This window comes from Diachasma alloeum, unplaced genomic scaffold (genome assembly GCF_001412515.2).
Source record: "Diachasma alloeum isolate Michigan unplaced genomic scaffold, Dall2.0 Dall_scaffold_00804, whole genome shotgun sequence".
In the NCBI taxonomy this organism is placed as follows: domain Eukaryota; kingdom Metazoa; phylum Arthropoda; class Insecta; order Hymenoptera; family Braconidae; genus Diachasma; species Diachasma alloeum.
Window position 1 is genome coordinate 13,187 of NW_021680934.1, and position 9,056 is coordinate 22,242.

Below are 9,056 nucleotides of genomic sequence, written 5' to 3' on the forward strand. Positions count from 1 at the left end.
TATATATATATATATTGTAACCGCGTTATCTGACAAGTAAAAATCCTGGAAAGGGTTTTAGGGGTGTCAAATAAGAGTAACAAGTAAAAGGGGGTAAGTTCAGTAAAATGATATATATTTCCAGTTAAATTTACATACAGATGGTGAGGCCTTTTGATTCTTATCTAGGGGGAGGGTAAGGCCAAGTGACTCTAACACGCGTAATATCGGGAAGGCTCTAATGAATAAAGAAGGGAGGAGTTTAGTCGTGTCGAGGGGTGTCTCGACTCTTATAATAATTATCTCACGGGGGGGGGGGAAGAAAGAAACACAAGTGTGGGCTCACCGCTGGGGGGACGGAACGGGAAGATAAGGCTGCAGAAATAGTGACTGGGAAAAGGGGAAAATAACTCGTACTCACAGGTCCTCTCGATGCTGGGGAACTGTCCGGGGTAATTAACACCTGGGCCTTCTCGGGGTCCTCTCCAGGGGATGCTGAGCCTTCTCTCCACCTCAGGGTTTCCTGGTTGATCCCTCCGATATGGGATGAGGTCCAAGATCCTCCAACAATCCTCTTTACATTGTTATAGTTCTCTGGGCACAATTGATACGACGCGTTAACTGGGGCAGTCGTGAGACGAGTGGCTTTCCTTCCCGTCAGCGTCTTCTTCGCAGGGGGGCAGATCGGGGTGGGCCAGGAGCGGAATCGTCATCCGCTTTCCGGGTGCCTGAGGTGAAGGGGGCGTTCTGCGGGGTTTCTTCCTGGGGTGCCGGTGTTCCACTTTTCGTTTAGGGCCGGAACTGTTCTCCATCCTGGGGTCTCATCGTTGCTGGTCGAGGGGGACGGAAGGGTGAGGTGGGGAGGGAACTAGAGTAGCCGTGGGGGGAAAGATAAGGTAGCCAGCGGTGGCCAAATATATAATATTAGGGGGCAGTGTAGTTGGGGGAGATAAAAAGTATAAAAATAATGAAAAATAAAAAGGTTGCCTCATCACAATATATATATATATATGTATGATTCATGGGCCATGTAGTGAGTCATGGGCCATCTTGTGAATGGGAAATCGAAATCGAAAGATTCCCCTGACAATTATAAGGCGAAGACTAATTATAAGACAAAACTATTGAAATTATATATTCAGATCCACTTCATTGATAATCAACCGCGTGAAATTGTGATGATAAATTATGCAATTGCATTTGAGAACTATATAAAATATTATGTTGATATTAATCTAATGATTAATTTCTTCAACAATGGGATTGAAGATGGAGACACTAAGTGTCGAGTTCACGAAGCGCGCTTTATAATGCTAGTCCTACCTATAAAAGGAGATACATTCGTTATATCGATATATCTCGAAATCGCCTGACCGCTAATCCTCAATTCTGATCGGTCAGTAAAAAACATGCGGTATTTTCGAATTCTTCAAACTTACGAATCATTCTTTGCGTCATATTTTCCAATTTGCTCATGTTTATCATGCACAAAATTGATTGATTCTTTCTTTTTGGATTTTCATTCATCATGTAGTTTTATGAATTTCATTCATTTCAATTTTTTTCATTGTCTTCTTTTTTACGAATGTAATAAATTTAATTCACTCTCATTTTGACGTGGATACGTCAATGGTTTCATTATGGGGGCGGGGGGTCGGTCATTTTGGAAAACGGTCCTTATGTTTAACGCCATTTATCGGAATTCTATAAAATTGTAGACATTTCGAGATAATTCGAGAAGGTTCTTGAAATTTCAAAAATATTCAAGGAGTTTCTAGAAATTGCGAGGGAATGTAAGGAGTCTAGTGAAATTTCGAGAATTCAGAGAGTTCCTAGAAAATTCGAGGAAATTCATGGAGTTTCTAAAAAATTCGAACGAAATAACACATACGAACACAGTCGAACGAATAATATATATATATAAATTTTTTTTTCATTTTAAATGAAAAGAAGGTGTTGGCCTGTGCGGTCGTTAATTTTAAATAAACGTTGATTTTGCAGAGTCTCACGAAGATATATCGGCAATAGATCACATTTTTCCTGAATACTGAATGAGTCATAATTAAATTAATGAGAATTTTTTTCCATGTAAAAAATACGCACAGTGATATCTTTCCTGTCTAAAGGAATTTGATCTTCTGCTATCCTTTTTTTGATTGTGTCACTATTCCTAGCGCGCAGTTGCTGCTCTAACTTGGTGTCGTTTTACAGTGAAATTGTATTCCATGAGTATTGCAACTGATGGATATTAATCTTAGGCCCCTTTGACCTTCTCCGAATTTTGTCGTCGAATGGAATGGGAAAGCATTAGTGGAATTCGTCAGCGATTATTGCCTGCATTAGTGGTGTGTTGCTGAAAATTTGTTAGAAAATGGCCACTGGGGCGGTGCTACAGTTCATTGTTGTACTTGAATTGGACTTCTCAAATGTGCGAACCATATCCATCATATCCATCCACCCTGTGAAACTTAATGATCAGATGGTAACTTTCCTAATTTAAGTCATTTTTATACGCGGATTTTTATAAAAAATCAAGCATATCGGTGTAATTATCAGCAGTAACCATTTTCGACCTAGCATCAACATATGTTAGATTTTGATACCATCCTCCTTCACCAAGAGAATAAAATAATGAATTAATCGATGGTTCCAGTCTCTTCTAGAACTAACTGTCTTCGTTTTAATGAAAAAAAGCCATGATGAGACTTTCTTTCTTTGGTTTCTTTCTGAGAACCAATTGTTTCCATCTTTCTAAGATCTAAAATACGTTTGTGGAATATCCCCATCTATTGTAGTTGAGGAAATAACTATACCACTCCATTAGATTGTTTTGCATTATAACGATCATGATCCAAGTCAAATCTTGAACGGAATGTCAAAAATAATTCCGATCAGGATTCTCCCTCATTGAGATCTGTCATTTGATTCTTTTGTGCCTAAGCTTCTTCATGCATCGTTTCATATGATTCAAAACGAACAGTTTTCCTTTCCGCATACACTGTTAGAAAAGTACCCTTGAAATTTCACGTAGAGTATCTTGAAGGTTTGAACAACGGCCATTTTATATTGTTTCCCTACATATTAGTATTGGAAAATCTGTCCATTACCTAATATTCAATGGAATTCTCATTTTAAAGTTCACACGATAATGAAAATTATTGAAAGTCGGCCAATACATTTTTGAAATACTCATCTATTGGAAATGCAATTGAATATGATGTTCAATTTTCATAATAAGTTTAAATATCCAAGTTACCATTGAAGTATCAATGATTGCTTGACTTGAAAAACTCTTTTTTTTTTTTCATTTTCAAGCTGCATGAGAATCTCCATGAACGATTTCATCGTTAATCAAGTGCAAATTCATAACACTAAAAATTCAGATACGGTTATTATGCAAATGTCAGCAACATGATTTATACAGTAGAACTGAGCAGATTGTGCCCCTCAGAGTTACCCCCATTTAATCCAATCCCCACTCACATCCTTGTCACCCACCTCTGAAAGCCACTAATCTCTATACTAACTGGATAGACTATCCTTACGGGCCGAGTACGCTGGAAACTGAGGGCCTTGTTTAGTTCGCCAGCGCCTCCCTTGTATGGCCTCGGAACTACAGGATGCTTCAATGCCCTTGCGCGACTAGAATGCTAGATTGTGGGGATGGTTATCTGACTGTGTCATTTTTCCGGTCCCATAACCGTCAAATATCTGTCATTTCGGTGACTGTCAATCAACAACGAATACCTGGGCATTACCTGTCGACGAATGTCCTTAGGAAGAGTTCAATTGTCAGTGAGGTTATGAAATAATTCATTCCTTCCATTCTGTAAACTTTTACAAAAATGGTTCGGTGTAAATACTGCAAAAAAGATCCACCAAATTGAAAGAATTGTCTTTCCATAAGTTTCTGATTTTGTATCAGTGAAATGTGTAATGCAACTATAAGTAGATATTGCAGGAGGTAATGTATATGAAACATAGGCTCCAATCATAATAAAAGAAAGAGTAAATATGAATTGCATTCGACAATGCAAGGCAATAATTTGGAGATATGAGAAGTTCACTAATGGTGATAAAATAATCAAACTGGCAGTGATATAGCTCGCACAGTCTGTTGAATAATGTCTTTGTTGTATTGTATTAGTCCTTGAAATTATGAAAAATAATTTTAATAGATACCACGTGTTATTTTCTATTGCAGAAAAAGATGGAATTATTTCAATTAGATTTTTTTATTTTATTTTATTATATTTCAATTAGATTTGCAACGAATTTTCCTTATCAAAAACATGGAATTTCCCACTTGATCGACCGTTTTAGGGCATTCCCGATGTTGTGAACGTATTGAAATCATGCTCCATGTAAATTCGCATTCGGGGAAATACACATTGAAAATTCAAGAATGGTCTGCTACCTTTTTCACAACATGAAATTTTGTCAAAAATGCGAAAATCCAAAAAATTTGCTCTTTGTGCGCAATAAAATTGAAATAAGTTTTTTAGGTCTTTTGAATGTTGAAAAAATTATATAAGAAGCTTCAACACAATAAAATTTCTGGAGATATAAAACGATAACAATAATTGGCAGAATAACCCAAGAAAAAAAAATACAAATAATCCTTGACGATATACCAACGTATCTCCATACTTGCAGGTAGCAATCAACGATGGATAGTGGAGTAACAGACAGACTTAAGTTCCGAGAATAGTTGAGGGATATTTTCTTTACTGATAGCATTATAAGGCGCGATGCGCGCGTTCGTCAACAACCTCTGCACTTTCGTCGTTGTTGAAATGGATTATTAGATTTACGAAATTGTGAGAACAAATCATAAATCAAGATCACCAATAGAAATAGATTCTAATAGTGCCATAATTTTCTAATAGCCGCGTCAAATCCATTATGAATTTTTTTCTTGTTTTATATTATACAAAAAAATTCGAAAATATGTGAAATTATTTTCAAATAATGATCCATTCCCAGGAGTATATTTCCAACAAAAATTGGTGAATTTTCAATGGAAACATTATGAATAAAATAGCTTTGAAACGTTCCCCGATTTCTAGTATGACTCCGAAGATTTCCCTTAATTGTGAGAATGGATGGGGAAAATGATGAAAGTGAGACCTGACATCATTTAAGAGACGTAATAATTTGAGGTAAAATTACGGATTTTTTTAGTAATTGTCTACATCACTCATCGGTCGTTTTTTTTATTATAGTATGTATTGTTCATGAGAGCAGCCAGAATTTGAGATTTTTGGTTTAGCGGTAGAATTTTTGGTCATAATTTCTACTGGAACAGCTTCGTTCTTATTTAAATTTGTAGAAATTTCTCTGACATGTATTACATTGTTTTCTTTTCCTTGTTTACGGGTGTATATTTCTAATTGAGGGATAAATGATCATGGAGAATTAAAATTCACACAGATAGATCATTTTTTAATTTTAATCATTCACTTGAATTTTTTTTTCATATAATTCTGTAGATGAATTATAATACTTTGATTTTTCTCATAACAGTTTTATCAAATTATCGATATTGATATTTTCATCTCTTCACAGGTTTTGCCAAGAGTATTGCATATTTTCTCACTGAAGTCGAAATTTTCACATTTTAATCGTTACATTTCCCACATTACCATCCTGAAATAAAAAATTGGATTAATCAAAATTTTCATTCAATAGTCACTTGATATCAATAATATCTCTATAATAATTCTATTGGAGATTATGCAATTTTGATTTTTCTATGGAAATTTTCAGGTAAAAAGTTTTTGTGGCTGTTTTTTCTCCACTTGATTCTCATCGTAATGAATTCAAAGGGAAAAAAGTGAGAAAAATTATGTATAGAAATTCAAGAAAATTGTCCAGAGGAAACGCTAAGTAGTTTTATTCAGTTTTTTCAACCGTGCTCCCTACTACTCAAATCCAGATACCTCTTTTATCAAGACAGAATTATATTCTTCAAACATTTTAAAATTATAATTAAATCATGATCAAAATTATTTCACTGGGAAAATTGAAACATTATTGGATGGAGAAACAAAAATCTTTTTTCTGGCAATTCTTTACAGGTAACTAAGTAACCAATACCGTGAGGGATGCAGTTGTCGGACGGTTAAGGTTTAGGCTAGGAGAAGAGTCGAATCATGAGGCACTTTCGCCATAAATCAGGCGTGTGAAGCATCAAAGCGGTTTATTTATTTGTTCTTCATATTATTGAATGGATTTTTCCCTTTATCTCCAGTTTTTCTAATCAAAGTAAAGATAATCAATCAAGACAGTGATTTCTTCAGTTATCAGACGCCCTATCCATTTACGGGTAATTCGGGGGCTTCAGTTACCGGACATTTAAAAACTTCAGTTCTCGGACGTATGCTATTTCCCCATTCGACCTCTGCATACCGTCCGCCAACGGCATCCCTCACGGTACTTTAATAGTTCTCTAATCGTCTGCACTCTTCTCAAAATGTTGAATGTGTTGTATATCCAACGAATATTATAACAATCAATGTTAATTCCAAATTAACATTTTTAAGAGTTTTTTTTTCAGAGTTGATTATGTGTTGAGGATATCCAAGTATCTTTTACAGTTTGGTACAGACCGCACTATAGATTCCACCATTTTCAATAATCAAATTCATCAATTAAATTGCGTGAGAAAAATTCGAAAAAACATCATGGATATTGAGTGTCATTCAAATTACATTCTGCATGGAATGATGATTTTTTTAAACATTCCGTTTTTATAAATAAATAATTGAAATGGTTTGAACTTTTGGAAACCTTAATTTTTTTGGCATAAAATTGATTCCTGGTAAAATTCTGAATATGAAAAAATTTATTACAATTCCGAAAAATGATTTTTTACGATGAAAAATTGACTGTTTATGAATGATTTTTACAAAATGCTGTTAACCTTTAAAAATTCCAATTTTCAATTATTTTATGAATCTTTCTCCGAAAGTAGACTTTCTAGTTGTTTTTTTCAGATTTTTAAAACGTTTCCTGACGGTTCAAAATCAAGAATAAATTTCAGAACTCCAAAGTTAGATAAAAAATTCATTGTAAAATGCTCAGAAATTATGGTCAAGTGGGGCTCAAATGGAAGCTCTTATTTAAAACTACAAAAGGTTTCACAAAAAAAAAATAGCCGAAGTATTTGGATATCCTTAAGATAAGTAATGGTCGAATCCAAAAAATTTACAGATGAATCATTTCAATAGGAATAAGAACATACCTGAATATCGTATTTTGCTCGACACTTATATGTAATTAGATTATTGGAGTTCGATATTTGTTTATTTGAGTAGTAAATTCAGGCTTTATTTCCCTCCATTCAGTAGAGGAAAAAGATACAATGAAGGACGAGCAGTAGCAATCTGGAATTGAGAAAAAAATTTATAGAAAAAAATCTTGATTATTTTTTTGGCTATTCCTGATGAATTAAACTCAGATATGAGTTAACCTTGAATCTGGCTCCATGATAATTTTCCAGTTTCTCTCTTCTTCCTTGGGTTAATTCTGCATTTCATTCATCAGGAATTATTATAGGAAAATTTCCACTCAATTGGTCCTTTGATTTTTGGCCTCTCAAGTCGACGACGATTATCTATACACTGAAGTACCAATATGTATAATTAAGAAGAAGATACACAACAAAAAAATTGTTTCAATGTTCCATGGATTCAAAAACTGGTTTTCTCGGTCTTTTTGGGCAGAAGAACGGCCTGGGGGCCTATTCTCGAAATATTTCCGTGCGCGGAATCGACTCCGTTGACGGAACGCCTATATGATTCCTATACGCAATTCGTCTACGAAGCCACTTCCGTGCACGGAAATATTTCGAGAATAGCCCCCCTGGATGTTGGGAAGTACTTCACCCTGTGCAATTTCACCTCCAGAGAGAACTTGACTNGCACTCTTCTCAAAATGTTGAATGTGTTGTATATCCAACGAATATTATAACAATCAATGTTAATTCCAAATTAACATTTTTAAGAGTTTTTTTTTCAGAGTTGATTATGTGTTGAGGATATCCAAGTATCTTTTACAGTTTGGTACAGACCGCACTATAGATTCCACCATTTTCAATAATCAAATTCATCAATTAAATTGCGTGAGAAAAATTCGAAAAAACATCATGGATATTGAGTGTCATTCAAATTACATTCTGCATGGAATGATGATTTTTTTAAACATTCCGTTTTTATAAATAAATAATTGAAATGGTTTGAACTTTTGGAAACCTTAATTTTTTTGGCATAAAATTGATTCCTGGTAAAATTCTGAATATGAAAAAATTTATTACAATTCCGAAAAATGATTTTTTACGATGAAAAATTGACTGTTTATGAATGATTTTTACAAAATGCTGTTAACCTTTAAAAATTCCAATTTTCAATTATTTTATGAATCTTTCTCCGAAAGTAGACTTTCTAGTTGTTTTTTTCAGATTTTTAAAACGTTTCCTGACGGTTCAAAATCAAGAATAAATTTCAGAACTCCAAAGTTAGATAAAAAATTCATTGTAAAATGCTCAGAAATTATGGTCAAGTGGGGCTCAAATGGAAGCTCTTATTTAAAACTACAAAAGGTTTCACAAAAAAAAAATAGCCGAAGTATTTGGATATCCTTAAGATAAGTAATGGTCGAATCCAAAAAATTTACAGATGAATCATTTCAATAGGAATAAGAACATACCTGAATATCGTATTTTGCTCGACACTTATATGTAATTAGATTATTGGAGTTCGATATTTGTTTATTTGAGTAGTAAATTCAGGCTTTATTTCCCTCCATTCAGTAGAGGAAAAAGATACAATGAAGGACGAGCAGTAGCAATCTGGAATTGAGAAAAAAATTTATAGAAAAAAATCTTGATTATTTTTTTGGCTATTCCTGATGAATTAAACTCAGATATGAGTTAACCTTGAATCTGGCTCCATGATAATTTTCCAGTTTCTCTCTTCTTCCTTGGGTTAATTCTGCATTTCATTCATCAGGAATTATTATAGGAAAATTTCCACTCAATTGGTCCTTTGATTTTTGGCCTCTCAAGTCGACGACGA